This window comes from Nesoenas mayeri, assembly GCF_963082525.1.
Source record: "Nesoenas mayeri genome assembly, chromosome: 7".
In the NCBI taxonomy this organism is placed as follows: domain Eukaryota; kingdom Metazoa; phylum Chordata; class Aves; order Columbiformes; family Columbidae; genus Nesoenas; species Nesoenas mayeri.
Genome location: NC_137551.1, coordinates 13,781,256 through 13,796,668, shown reverse-complemented (window position 1 = coordinate 13,796,668; position 15,413 = coordinate 13,781,256). Strand labels below are relative to the sequence as shown.

General features: G+C 36.5%; 1 protein-coding gene across 2 annotated transcripts in view; it reads right to left on the bottom strand.

Annotated features, from left to right (window-relative positions):
* NRG3 (neuregulin 3) overlaps window positions 1–15,413 on the bottom strand; it is a gene marked incomplete at its 3' end in the record, with an annotated part of 399,953 nt that overhangs the window by 357,331 nt on the left and 27,209 nt on the right. The window lies entirely within an intron of this gene.

Below are 15,413 nucleotides of genomic sequence, written 5' to 3'. Positions count from 1 at the left end.
GCTACATTTCACTAAAATATAAAGCTACATTTGTATATGATGGCTTCTAAATGTGCTTTTCTAAAGTAGAAGTGGCTCTTGCACCTCAGTGGCCAGCAGTCACCATGGTCAGTGACCAGAAAGTCAAATTATCATCATGTGTCTCTGCTGCTGTCCTTAAAGTGCTTGAACAGTCTTATTTCCTCTGGGTTCTTGGATCTTGAAGGTCATGCTACACAAGATATTTATTCTGACAAAATTTTAGAAACTTCACACAAAGAGACAACAAGCTTTACAGTGATTGAATTTAACTGTTTTAAAGTGACACCAGATTTAAATTGATTGTATCCTATAATATTTAGGGATGCACTGCATTTTTTTTTTTCCTTCCTACTCATCTACACTAGCACATTTTCAAAATAAATTTGTTTTTTTTTCTGACATAGTACAGTAATAATTTAATTTCCTGGATGTCCTAAGGTTAAAAAAATAAATAAATTTTTTAAATAGCCTTTTACAAAGTTGCTAAAGATCACTGAAATGTAACTTTTTTCATAGGTCAGTAAACTTCACACTGGTAAGCAAAGACATCTTTGCATCCAGTGAACATATTCCACTTTAAGAACCGTGTTCACCCCATCTACAAATACCGTTTAGTGTAAGCAGTCACAACTTATTTTGTCGCTTTAAAAATGCCAGGAGATCAGCTCTAATACTTATGTTTGGATTGGCTTGAATAAAAGGCTATTTGAAATTTTTGGTCAGTGTAAATTGAAAAGCTGGATATAGACATTTCCTGCAACTCTGAAATAAAAAACAAAATAATATTAGAGTTGGATATCTGATGTATCGAATTATGATGACTGGAAACCCATTATATAAGAAAAACCTCTTAGACTGCATTTTTCTTTAAACATAATTCATTTCTATTCTACGCACTTAGTTAAAATCAATCATACACCAAGCTGCGGCTGCAATTAGTTTGCACTTCACTACCTGCATCGCTGATTATATCTGGAGAGGTGCTGGGAATAATAGCACTCATCTGGCTTTTTCACTACCCAGTAGCTGTTCACTACAAAGGCAGGACTCATGAAGAGTGGCTACCATTCCTTTAGTGTTTGCAAATAAGTGGCTCTCCTAGCCCTGAAATTACCTGTTATGTGATTTTACTGCATTAGCTTAAGCATTCTTGTAAAAATCTACAGCTGTATTCTGAACATAATACCATCTTGAAATATATACAAGGCATGTATTCAAACAATAAAATAAGTGTACTGCACACAGGACTACTTGATACAACAGGGGGCATGTGCAGTAAGGAGAAAAAGTTGATGGTTCCAACTAGAGAATTTTCCACACAAGAGAAACTCACCAGTTCAATAGTTTGTATAATATGTTGACAGTCCTTGAAAATTCTAGACCACTCCAGAAAACCATAAAAATAGCTATTGTTGTGGCATTTCTTCCCCATTAAGACCTAGGAAATATTCCCAGAGCTGTGATTCCAGGATTTTAGACTGTTTAAGACAGACAAAATTATAAAAAGGGATGTAAAGTATGTCATTGCCACTTAATATATAAAACTGGAGGTGAACAGCTGCACTGGTAGTTCAGAAACCTGGAACAGATCAAGAAAGTACACATGAACAGACCACTTTGAAGTGCTTAAAATGTTTGACTGCTTTGCCAGATACACTTGTAGAAACAGAAGTTGCACAAATTTGCTGGTTCTGATTAATGTCTTGCAGAGACCATCTGATACTGCAAAGCTGCATAATGTGTGTGAAGTATGGAATAGCTCAGTGATATAAACAAAGTCAGAAACAGCCATTTCATGCATTTTGGTAAAAACTTGTCTCCTCAAGGGAAGCAGGTAAAGTAGCAGTTGCATTGTTTCAAGCAGCGCTTGACACGGCCATACGGAAGGATCGGGGTGTGCAAAGAAAACCCGGAGAGCAGTCCTGCATTCATAACTGGCATGAGAACACCAGTGCCACTAACACATCAGTGGTTGAGTCAATATTCTGTTGTTAATTACTTGTGCTGGTGGTCTGTACTAATTTGTAAAGGAAAAACGGACAGAAGAATTTCACCCAACTTTCTGATTCTTGGAAAAAGCTGGTTGAGGGTGTATGCACGTGCAACTTTGTAACAAAAGAGAGCATCCAGCACAATCCTGGCATATGCTTAGATAATCTGGAATTTAATTTAAAAAAAAACCATCTATTCTACATAGAAAAAATTAAAAACTTTTCAAAACATATTTTTCTTAAAAAGAAGAACCACTTCATCCTAAGAAAAAATAAACTTGAAAGACTTAAAATTACGGCAAAATTCATAACAAAATGTGGAAGCCTTTCACTTGCAATTCCAAAAAAGATTACAACTTTTTCACTGTACCACTTCAGAGCGTGCTGTATCTAGCACTTCAGTTAGGCAGGGGTTTAGGGTTGGAAACCTAAGACTGCATGAGAAACAGGTAATCATTTTGGTATTATCCTTAATTTTCCCAACAATCACTGCCAGAAAGAGAAATGCAAGTAATGGCCTTTTTTAAAATTCTCATTACAAACTCTGTCTTTCTGAAGCAATATCAGAATTTTAATGACTCATATATTCTGTGAACGAGCATCGTGAACACTACCTCTCTGACACTTTCAATGTTCTGTAATTTGATTTGTTGGCAATTCCTGTTCTCTCCTGTTTACAACCTGCAGGAAAGAGGTGAAATATCTAGCCAGTCAAAATAGAGAATATTTATAAGAGTCAACTTTATGGATTCATTTTAGCTCTCCAGTAAAGTGGAGAGCTTTACCTTATTATATATCTTGAAAAAACAATATGCACATACCCAAGCAATAGCAATTTTTCTGAGAGCAGCCATATTATGAGTTTAAATAGCTTCAGGAGAGAACTTAGCCATATGTTTAGCAAGTCTCCCAAAAGTCAAAATTCTTCTGCTTAATAAAGTAGACACGTGAATGCTAATCCCCTTTCTTGGTATAGAGTCAAGATGAATTTTTAAATTTGCAGTTTTTACCTCCTGTCTCAAGGACATGAAGAGAAAACGAGGTGATGTTCCCAGGCTGACATGGGAAGGGTGCCCAGTCGTATGGCAGAGGGACCAGTCCATCTCATTTCCAAACTCTTTCTGTGTGCTGTCACCCGTACTCCCCCCTTGTCAGTGTGGTTCCATTGCCAGGATGACCCTGCTGTCCCCCAGATAAGGACTAACAGCTACTCCTTTCATGGTAAATGATGCTCCCTATATATATGAAACCTGACTCCTGTTTGGTTATGATAGCTGGAACTTGTCTCTTCCATCAGTTATCTCAGCTATACCCAACATGATCCTTGGCACTGCCAGAAAATGAGGGAGGCCTTTGTTAAAGGTTCCCTGGATTAGAATTGTTAATTAAGTTTTGTGAAATTCACATTTTAGGGTTCTTAATTCACTTCTAAAATGGATTAAACAGAAAAGATTCTAATTTTATAACAAATGCACCCAGAATATCTCCATATGTTTATTGTCTAAGCTTTTAGCAGATAAACAGACACATATCACAGGAAGTTTATAGTCACTGTGTGTGACACCATTATTATCTCAGTACTACTGCTCATGCTGCATGGGTGGCAGCAATGGTAAAGCCCTCTAGTCTCTCCATGGAGCAGAAAGCAGCAACATGAGGTTTCCTCAACATCTGTCTTAGTTGTGAACTGGAAAAAAGAAAGAAATAGAAATTGCTGGGGAGGGTAGTTTAGTCTATTTCCTCCAGTGTTCTCTGTTGCAAATGCTGATTTGTGCCTAATGTGATATTTACTCCTCTCTACTAGTGATATTCACCTATCTACACTTCACATATTGGATAGAAAAAGTCTTTATTGAAAAGCATATTTTCCTTCATTTGTATTCAGACCTCTTAAATAAAGCCATTTTTGACATTTCAGATTTGCACTACAAAAACTTTGATACAAAAAGCTTTTTTTATGGCCCAATCTCTTGGACTAAATATAATTTTTTAAACTAAGTGACTTTTCTTAATATTTTACATGCTGAGGAAACATTTAGAATCTTCCTTTGTAAATCATAATAGTAGTTTCAAACCATTTCTTGATGCTCCCTCTGAATTACATGACACCTTAAACACCAAAACACTTTAAAATTATCTTTGTAAAATTCTTTGAACTGCATAAAACAACAAAAAATACCTCAGCAAGGAATAAGATGTAAGCACAAGCATTAACAATGAAATCCCATTGATATATTTAATCTACATGAAAAATCAATACAAGATGAATGGTGAACACTGAATAAATTGCTTTTTCCACAGAGACTTCCATGTCATGCTTCTGGCTGATGACAGAAGTCTATTAACAAAATTAAGTAACAACCTAGTAAGTACATGAAATATTAATATATCGGGCAATAAAAGAAAACAGCTTTCAGACAAAACAAAAATACCTGATGCAACGGTTTAAATAGAAAAGCTCTTAACTTTCCTGGCATTCACATTCAAAAATATGTAAATAAAAGCTCTTAATTGTATTTTGTTCAATGTACACAAATAATTAAATGGCTTTCTCTTAAAATTCACTCTTTTAATCCCATTTTAAGAATTAAAAGATAAATGCTTGATTGATAAATTCCACTACTCTCAAAGCACTTCTGTTAATTACAATAATTGTAAAAAATTGTCCTTAGGATACATTTCAAGCTTTCTGAGCTGTTTGTTTAGTATGTGTATGACATACTAGGGCCCACAGAAATTTAGTACAACTCAAAACCAGTCAAAGAATTCAGAATAGGAGGGGGCCTCTTCATCTGTTTCCTATACAAATAAAAAAATATGTAAGCAAGCAAGCATCCTTCACAGTAAATTTCCAGCATTTGTGTGCTTTGCCTTTGTCGTACTCATCGGCTTGACAGCAAAGAAAGGAAAACTGCTTAGATACTCAGCTTCCACAGCACCTTTTGTTCTGTTTGATGGACAGGAGCTCCAGTCACAATACTTTTCAGCGCCAAAATCTTTATTTTAGAGTCATTCTGCCCTATTTACCTGGCATCTGTTTTGCCTCTACCCTCGGAACACATCTTTTTCTTATAACCTTCTCTCATACTTTAACTGTTCCTGCTCTTCCAAGGCAGGGTGTGCACTTTCAAAGTGCTAATTACTCTAAACTGCCTCCCTATATGGGCCCTCCTAGTATATAAGAAGTGAGCTTCTGAGCAGGGTAGGTTACATGGCACACATTAAAGTGAAGCACCATACTATTTGAAGAATACTAAAAATGTTTATATACAGAATTCATGCTGGTTTACTACCTTCTATCTGGGCTTGTCTTTTGAGTCCTTGAAATGTCAGCCAAATCCAGGGAAGATTGCATCAATTTACTGACTCATTATTTGGTGTTTTGGAGTCTACTCTTAGGGAAGCAATGCATGAATGAAAATTTTGCATCATCATAAACTTCTGGCAAATCTCACAGAGGAATCTGCATTGAAACAGCAGGCTGAAATACCTGGAATGGCAATGGAAAGCAAAGCTGTGATTCCAATAATTTGAAAAGAGTTTGAAGGCATGACAATCATCTCCCTGTTTATTTCACAGGTAAATATGCACGTAGAGTGGGATTAAACTGTTTAGAATGACTTGAAAACAACAGATTTGCTTGATTTTCCACATACTAACTCGATATATACACACCTTAAAGGAACAAGAAACCTGACAAACCCTGTCAGAAATGCAGAGAAATCCCCTAACATCCCATCTGCATATGAATCCCAGATTTTTGTTTGCTAGACCCATGTGACTGAAATGGCCTCTCTCCTGACCCTAAGTTCCTAAACCAAATACTTTCCTGAATGAGCAACAGTCACTCTCTGGTAGCTGAGAGCTGCCAGGAAAGTTCGGGAGAGGAGCAGGTGAAGGTGTGGAGAAGGATAAGAAAGAGCAGGGAGCACATGCTCAAGGTTACCAGCCAACTGCGGGTGGAAACGTTACTGTTCCTCAGCAGGGAGAACGTCCAAAACACTGAGAGAAAGGAGAAGAATCAGCCATCAGAGGGGATGATGAGGATTTCATGCTAAGACAGGAAGAATTGCTAGGCAAGAAAAAAATCTCACCTTTGATAGAATGTAACATACAAATTTTCCACTAAACAGAAGCATCCAGTAAAACTATAGAATATTTCATTACTATGACCAGCAAGTTTCCTTTGGAAAGATGTTCCCAATTGTGAATATATTCTTCTAAACCTGACCTAGATGAGCAGAGTTAAAATATGGAAATCTTGCAAAACAACCCCCAAAACATTTACCAATATTAAATATGCCCTGGTTTTTAAAAAGTAAATCCTAGTTAAGGTTTGTCTTCATGTCAATAGTAATGTAATGCAAAAAAAAAGAAAAACTACAAGATATGGAAACCATTATAACTTGGACTCGTAACACAGTCATTTTCCGAATGTGTATTAAAGCACGCTTGCAAGTGGAAAGCATTACAACCCTCATGGATATGATCAAGGATACTGTTGCATGAATATTCTGGTTGTTTATTGGTTTGGGGTTCTTTCCCCATAAGTTTTGATAAAGTTTCCTTTTTCCTTTTTGGAAGACTACTGCAAGACCATTTTCTAACATACAGTGAGAATGCAGGCACACCTCTCAACAGCCTCTAGGAGCAATATTCCACCATGGTTTAGTCATACTTGTTTCTATCAACACATCAATACATAGTAATAAAGTGTTAAAAAGATCATTTTATTTCCCATATTTCTGGGTTTCATCCTCCTCTGAGCAGAAGCTCCTCCTGGTGCAATAATTATAAGCTTATCAACCAGAGAATGACAGACAGCAGATTTTTATTCTGTCAAAGGAGAAGAGCCAAGCTGTTACTGTGGGTTATAATATAAACCCCTTAGTTTTGATACTGTGATTAAAATGTCAATTTTCTTAAAGAGCCATCAGATAGATCTGATTAAATTTGCATAGTGTAAGTATGAAAATTAAAATGACTTGAATTTGAGAAAAACTATGCTTCAAAGCACAGACACATCATTTGCACAAGTGCCTCAACAACAAATCCTTCAGAGCTATGATTGTCAGACTGTTTGTGTGGCACATCCGCAAGGTCTCCATGGGCTCCAGCAGCCCAAGTAAGGATACCATCATGCCAAAACAGCCTTCAGAAACTAGATACCCCATGAAAAGGACAGAACAGATGTAACAGTCAAATCAATGAGAATTACAATCCATAATTCTCTAATATACACGATATAACACAAGGGGCACTTCATACAGACAGCAATAGTGCTACGCAAGTAAATCTCGGAAGAAAGAGAAGGCTTTAAAGTCAAGATAAGAGCCTGAATGAAAATTGCTGGTCTGTCAAAGAAACACATTAGAGACAGAAATGGCAAGTAAATCCAGCACTGCCTGAGTAGGGGCAGACACTAACCTAATAGATAGAGACAGCAGCTACATGGTGCAGGGCGAGCAGAGCAAAGAGCACTTGCTCCTTGGATTCATGGTCTAGATCTGATCAGGGGACCGAGGTCTCAGTCCAGTCATAACCCTGGTAGGGAAGAGATGGCCCCAACTGATGCTGAGGGTGCAGAACTGGAGACAACCTTCTCTTCTTAAAAGGGCACAACTTTTCATTGCCGAAATGAAAATGGCAGTGTCATGAAACAAGGACAGCTCAAATAATAATGTGGGTAGATTTTGATATCTGTTTTGACAGCTGGCTGAATCCAGCCCTTCTCCAAGGATGCAGCACCCAAATTTATATTGTAAAATGTCATTGGAAGATTAAAAAAGTAAATGAAATGCAATGGATGTATTTGGCCAAACTCTACTACGTATAGAGTTCTAACTGACTGCAAAGGGAGTCAGGTTAAAAGGAAAGAACCCTCCCCTTTCCCTTTTACACTCTCAAGTTTAGGAAACATTCCAGTATTTAGAACAACTCTATATGACAACACGACACAACAAACCATTAAGAGACAAAAGTGTCTTAGTGACTGAGTGCTTTTGATGACCAAGGGGATAAGTATAGGCAAACAAACACCTATTGAAAAATCCATACAAATTTGTTCTTTTCAATAGTTAAAAAACTACTTGAAAACACTTTTTTTTTTGGGCATTAAAAAAAAAAAAAAAGAAAAAAATGTACATATGTGCAAAGATACTAGTTCTAGTTCAAAATGAAGCACCATTACATACTTACTGGCAGGGAAAACAATGCTTGTCCCTTGGAGCTCAAGAACTGATATCCTAGATCCATTAAAATTCAGCAGAAATGTGTGATGTGTTAAAAAAGTAATTGAAAATAAATATTATACTTATGTGAAATTACAAACCACTTCACACTATTAATTACTTCAGCAAGCTGTGTATTTTTATACTTGTAATCACTCATGGAGATAAGATTACTGCTAAAGCAGACTCAAAATAAATATACATTCCAAAAACTGTTTAAAAAAAACCCACAACCCAAACAAACAAACACCCCCCCAAAAAAAACAAAAACAAAAAAAACAAACACCAAAACCAAGCCAAACACGTGTTCTCCAAACATCTTGAAGACATTGATTTGTGCCCATGCTTGCTGAGAATTCCTGTCCCTCCAAGCCCTGTAATGATGATCTAGAGCAGCCATCACAAATTGTAAATGACCAATCCATAATCTCCCCTTACGGCTACAAGCTCATAAAAGGTTTAACTTCATTATGTAGCCAATGTTTCCTGTATGATAGAATGACAGAGCAATTCTGAATAGAAGAGATCTCCCTGCAGCTCCTGTGGTCCAAGACCCTGCTCAGAGCAGGTTTAATTAGATCAGGTTGCTCAGGGACTTGATCACCACATAGCCTGGAGGAAAAAGGAAAAGAAAACTGTTCCCCTAAACTTCTGGGATTTTTAAGGACTAAGAGTAATTTGCCATGCAGGGAAACAGATTAAAAGCTATAAAAGAATACTGGAAAAAGGTTTTCTTATTTAAAAAAAACAAAACAAAACAAAACAAAATAAGTAACTGCAAAAATGAAATGAGTAGCAATATTCTTTAAATAATGGCACATATAACAGGACAATTTCATTATAGCATGATTAAAATGGGCCACTATCAAATGAAGTTTCCCTGTTATCTATTAAAGATAGCCACCGTTTTCTCAGAATTGCATAAAACAAAAATAAGCACCTCAGGGATGGAGTCTCACTGGGTTTTGTAAGAGTATTTTCCTTTAAATATGAAGAAAATAACATCTTCAGGTCTATTTAAGAAGAAAAAAAAGCAGGATTTTATGAACTTGAGTGGGCAACTTTTTATACATTTACACAGCCCCCAGCACATGAAATCTTTAACTTCAGATTACAGGCAATGCAGCTAAAAGCAACTTCACAACCTTTGCAATCAGGGCCTGATTGACACTGAAAGTGTTCTTGGAAGTAGAAATATAAGTTTCTTCAAAGTTACTATGATTTACGGGCTAAGAGATTTGGTTGGCTTTGGAAAACTTTTCTAGCATGCTTTATAAAAAGTTATATATTTTGATCCAATAAGCATGTATCACAGGATGGATTTTGATGTCCCTTTAGACCAGAGGCCAGAGTAGAACATCATGATGATTTCAACTGATTTTTAATCTACAAATTTATAAATGGGATTTTGTTAATCCAATTTTTTTTCAACCAGACTTGCCCTCCCTAACAGCAACTCAGCAGATTCTCCAACTACTCGTTTTTTATAGCACTTTGATGATGAAGTGTTTACATTTATGTGTTAATCTCATTTAACGTTTATAAATCTCAAACTGCTTAGCTATTCTGTGGCTATTTTTCTATTTGAAAGAGGCAAAAAAAATCATTTTCTTGACTGTGGTTACCATGATAACAACTGACTTCAGAAAAAAAGCAGGGGGTGGGCAGGGAAGAAAAGAGGGAGAGAGAAAGAAAGTCTACCTACATTTTCAAATAAAAAGAAAAACCCAGGAGCCCTGAAAAAAGTACCAAGTACAGGAGAAATTAGAATTAAATAATGAAAATTGGCAACATGGAGCAGGATATTTCAGCCTTCTCAGAGCCTCTGCTGAATGTAAATCAGGAGATGCAGACACAGAAAAACATAAAGCTGGATTTCACTAAATCAATAATTGTGCTGCTATGGATCAATTTATTTTCTCAGTTTCTAATCTCCTAAAATAACATATCTTTAATGATCAAAAAACCTCAATACCACATTCTTAATACAGGACATGGAGGTATGGGGAATATTCTTTTTTACTTCTGAGCAGATTTGTTGTCCCCTGGGAAAGCATTTCTCATGCCAGTCACAAAGTGGTGTCCTATATATTCTCCAAGGTCTCCATAAAAAGTGCAGAAAACAAGCTGCTGTCACTTGCCTTTTAGCTAGATTATTCTGCAGCTTTTTTAGCTCTGTAACTCAGTGAGCATTTGAAGAAGTACTCAAGTGAGGAGATTTTCAGAATATTTAAAACTTTTGTCCTTTCAAATGTCTGACACGTTAGCACTGTCTTAGCTGTCTTTTAAGTAACAACTTTGCATATGGTTGATGCCAACTTTTTTTATGCTGTCCAGTGACCTAAGTTTCTGCTAATTAGCTTCATTAGCAGCTTTTTTTTTTTTTTAATAAAATGAATTCTTCAACAGAGAAAAAGAGAATGAGTTTTCTTCTGTTATCAAAGTTAAACATATATGTGAATTTTTCTGTGTGTTAAACTGACTGAAAGCTCTGTTGCAATTTTCAGAGAATTAAACGTTATGAGAAAAAAAAAATAATGTCTGAAGAGAGAAGTCCTTTATACACTGAACAGGTTTCTATGAAAAATAAGCTTTGTAGTAGCTCTGATGAAAACCCAAAAACCCAGTTGTTTCAGACCACAGATTGTACAATAATTGTCTAGAACAATTATTATTACACACCTTGATAACAAGTGAAAAATAAGGTGCTTATCCTGGGTGTTGCATCAATAACTGTCACCTTTCCTCAAAGCTGGAGAGCAATGTGACTGCTGGGTCCCCAGCCACGTTCACCCACTTGTCTGTGCTCAGCTGATACTCACAGCCCAGCAGCATCCCTGTGCAGGTTAAGGTCAGAGAGGAATGGCAGGCACAGAGCAACAGGGTTAAATTTCTCACTAGTGACATAAGGATAAGTTTGTAAAGTTCCTACTGCTCCCAAATTTATCAGATAAAATCAATCTGCATTTTTTGTTTTGTTAACAAACTAGGCTCTGTACTTTACATACTGATTATCCTCTGTAAGTTAACTCAACCGTGACTTAGTTTCCCCATCCATAAAATGGATGCATTGTATCATAGATCACAGGTGGAGACAGACCTAATGGATCACCTGATAGATGACAAATAAGAAAGCTGTGGCTCAAAGATGGATAAAAGAGTGGACAGAAAATAGTTGAGGATATAACAATACTGAAGATTTTATAGTTCTGTACCTCGTCTTTGAGGCTCCAGCAAAACATACACCGGGAAGGACAGGACATGGAAAAAGTGGAACTCCAATGCCTAATATTATTATTGTACCTACTATCTATCATACGTATCCCATCACATATACCTACCCATGGGAGTGCAATTCCTCCTTTTCTGTCTCTAGCCTGAAACTATGTTTTGAGTAACTGCAGTGTTTTTACACGTCATTCTCCAGACAACAGAAGAGATTCCAGGTAGAGGTTCCTGCACCTTCCTTATTCATTTTGCAAGACTTCCTAGTAGGACCAAACCTGTTGCTTTTGCAGAGTTTCCAATACTTCCTGACTTCCAGACCCAGGTAACAACCACAGCTCTGGGTAATGACTCCACCTGGAATGAAAACTGCTCCTAGGCTGAGACTTCAGAGAAGTCAAGGATCTTAAAAAGGAAGCATGCTGTTTTAAATATACTCTAGAGAAGTATTTTAAACAATTGTTTTGTGAGAGCAACCTACTACATGGGAAATCCAGCTCAAAGTATTGAAGGGTACCTGGAGAAAAAAGCAAACTGAAAACACAGGGCCACAGCATCATCAGTATGTTAAGCCACGTTCCTGCAATTTGCTGCTCTCATTCAGGAACATTCACTTCAATTAGAATGAGGTAGGGCTGAAATAATGGGACGCTACCTCCAATTGAATATCAGCTCTTGGCATGGCAGGCAAGGGGTCTGGCCCCTGGGCAGCAGCAGTGGTGTTTGAAAGACAGGTTCTATTGAGTGACTCAAATCCAAAAGAGCACGTAATAGTGATGTGCAAAGTGATATTTCCAAATCAGGTTTAAACCAGTAATCTACTATTAATCCCAGTTACTCACAGCTGCAGTGTTGCACAGTGACACACCCTGCTTCACTTGCCTCTACATCTAGAAAGTGACAGGTTTTGTAGTATTTTCTGTTAATTACATGACAATTATTAATTATTCCTTAACATTTCCCCTGAGATAGGTGATTTTCAGGTGCCAACTAATAAATGAGTCATTCTGGCAAGCTGAAACATCTCAATTGTTCGCTTGAACTTGGACAGCTCAGCATTATCACTGATACACAAGAAAGCCCTGTAAAATTTCAAAAAGGTGGCAAACAGCAATTATATACCAGACAGATGCATGTTCAACTATGTAACTGAGTCATACAATGAGGAAGTTCCAGCTATCTGTATTTCCTCTAGAATATTCTACACAAACCGACTGTAGTATTGATTAAATTACTACTGATTTATGTAACCCCATGTTGGGTACATGTAACGCAGAGACGCTTAAATTTCAACTGTTTTGTCTAAAATCACACAAACGCATCACATTTTTTTTTCTCTAGCAACACACGCATCCAGCAGGGACACAGCAGAGAAAAATGACCCATATCACCACAAGGAACACTAAGCACTTGGTTGCAAAAGTGATTTCAAGGAGATCTGTTCGATAAAGGAGCAGCGTGATCGTACCATGTGCTCCTGTGGTACAAGTGAAGGGAACTGACATATCAACCGCACACAGACCACGTTTCCAGCTGAAGCACCATGCTCCCTGCTTCTGCTATCGATTCATCAGTTTTAAAACAATCTACATAAAGATACAGAAGGTTCTGCTTAATGCAGTATGATGGGGTAAAATGTTTATTCTGTACCAGTGCAATACGGTCTTGACAGATAGTAATGAACTACGGGACGAATGTTGCACGGTTTGTATGCATTTCTTTTCACGGTAAAGGGCATGGATTTTGTTTCATGCTGTTTACCACCAAAAATCAAAATTTAAAATAATCAGCAAGATCAATGGTAAGATGTGTGCTCCAATCATAAGAAACAGCAGAAACACATATAATGGACTATACATGAAGAGCTAATTCTGTCACTTTACCTCACCTATCCTTATCTTATTTTATATAAAGAAAATGCATTTTAAAATTACCAACACAATTTAGACTAACTATACCAGATATTGGCACAGCTTTCAATCTAGAAGTTACCCTGTAGATTCTTTTGATGTCATTTGTCATGCACGTTGCCTCAAGATAAGAAAAAAAAAATGGCATGAAAAAAGTTGAATGAAGTTTTCATTAAAAAAATCAAATGAACACTAAGGACAACTAAAAATTTTTAGGCATTACAGTTACAGTCACCTACAAAATAGTGAAGTAAAACACACACCGTAATAGATTTTTAATTATACCAGAAAAATATGGGTTTATTCACCTTTACCTGATAGGTCACACAGCGACAGAGTAGTGAAGAACAGAAAAAGACACATGCATCTTCAATACATACTTAAAATATTAATTGTAAAGCACAGCATATTTGGCAACTCCTTCACTGCTACTTCCACTCAAGTGTAAAACATTACTGTGAATTCTGATGTGTCACAGTCTTTCCACCTAAGGCAATGATCTTATACCTCATTAGCTAAGTAGGTCTGAGCGGGATCAGAACTGAAAATGTGCAAAGGGGTCAGGATTCAAACCTGAAGGATATTTGTACGTGAGAAGAATTCAAACACACAAATGTAGCATTAATCTGAACATCTCTAATCCCCTCATTAGATACAAGGACCTGCACTTTCTTTCATGCACCAGAGAGAGCATCATGCTGAGACTGTTCCCTCAAGACCTTTCAGAGAGCAATTGTTCTGGTTTTTATTTTTTGGTCTATTTAACATGATTTTACTTGATACATACATACATCGATTTTATATATCGTTTGTGCACTCGAAAGCATTATCTCCCTTTTTTCTGCTATGCTGGGTGACAAAATTAAGCGAATGATGCAAAGGTGTCTATCAGTAGGACTTAAAATTCTCACAGAATACTATATATTAGACAAGACTTCCTCTCCACTATTGCAATCAAATTATGACTAGTTAACCACCAGCTGTTTCTGTATCAGCTTCACCATGATTTTGTCCAGAATGGCTGTCACGTCACCTCACCTATCCTTATCCTGGCCTCATATTTATGGTTTCTAAATATTAGTAGTTGTTCACAAGACTTTTTGAAATGATGCAGGATTACTTAATTGGAAAAAAAAAAAATAAAAAATAAAAAAAAAAATAAAAATCTGCACTAGTGATTCAGAAAGCTCATTATCCAAGGATGGAATATACTTTTTTTGGCATAAACTACCTATACCCGAAATTCAAAATTTTTCAACTTTCTATTAAATTATTCAACACATTCTCTAGTTACTTGTAAAAATCAACAGTATTTAATGATCTCTGTATGGCGTACAGTTTTTCTCTTCTTCTCAAGTACTTTTGAAAAATTATATTTTTAGCCTTGCTTCCACTGCTCTTTACCAAATCTAGCTATGATGAGCCCATGCCATTTTTAGCATTTCATTGCTGCTAAATAGTTTTTAAAGAAAACTACAATAATATAGATTTGTTCTTTTTTAGTTGCTCTGATATCATTTAGCACTTGCCCATCTACTAACATAGAATGCTCTCAGCTTTTCCATTTTTATCTATTTATTGTTCATCCTTGTTACTCCCTTGTTGATTAACTTCCCTTTACAACCACATTTTTTTAATCCAAAGAAGTTCTCTTTCATGATTAATGAGTTGTATTCTTTGGCATCTAGTGAATCAGACTTGCACAGTTCCCAATTATCATTGGTATTCTTATGTTTCAGTATTACCTCCCACTGCATTCGCTCCTAACTGCTTTCAATTTCACATACATATATTTATATATTAAAATGGCAAGCATGCCATGTTTTCTCTGTAACATTGACTACACTGTGTTTTTACATAGCAAACAAAATTATCATAATCACTTTTAGTTCAGTGATCAGTGACTTAGATTAACAGTAGCACAGCAGAATGAGGGTGTTCTATGTAATCTGAGGTAGCTGTAATACGTTGCATAAAACACTAACTGAAGAATTCATAAGATGTTATTAAGTGTGACAACATGAGTCCTTTCCTCA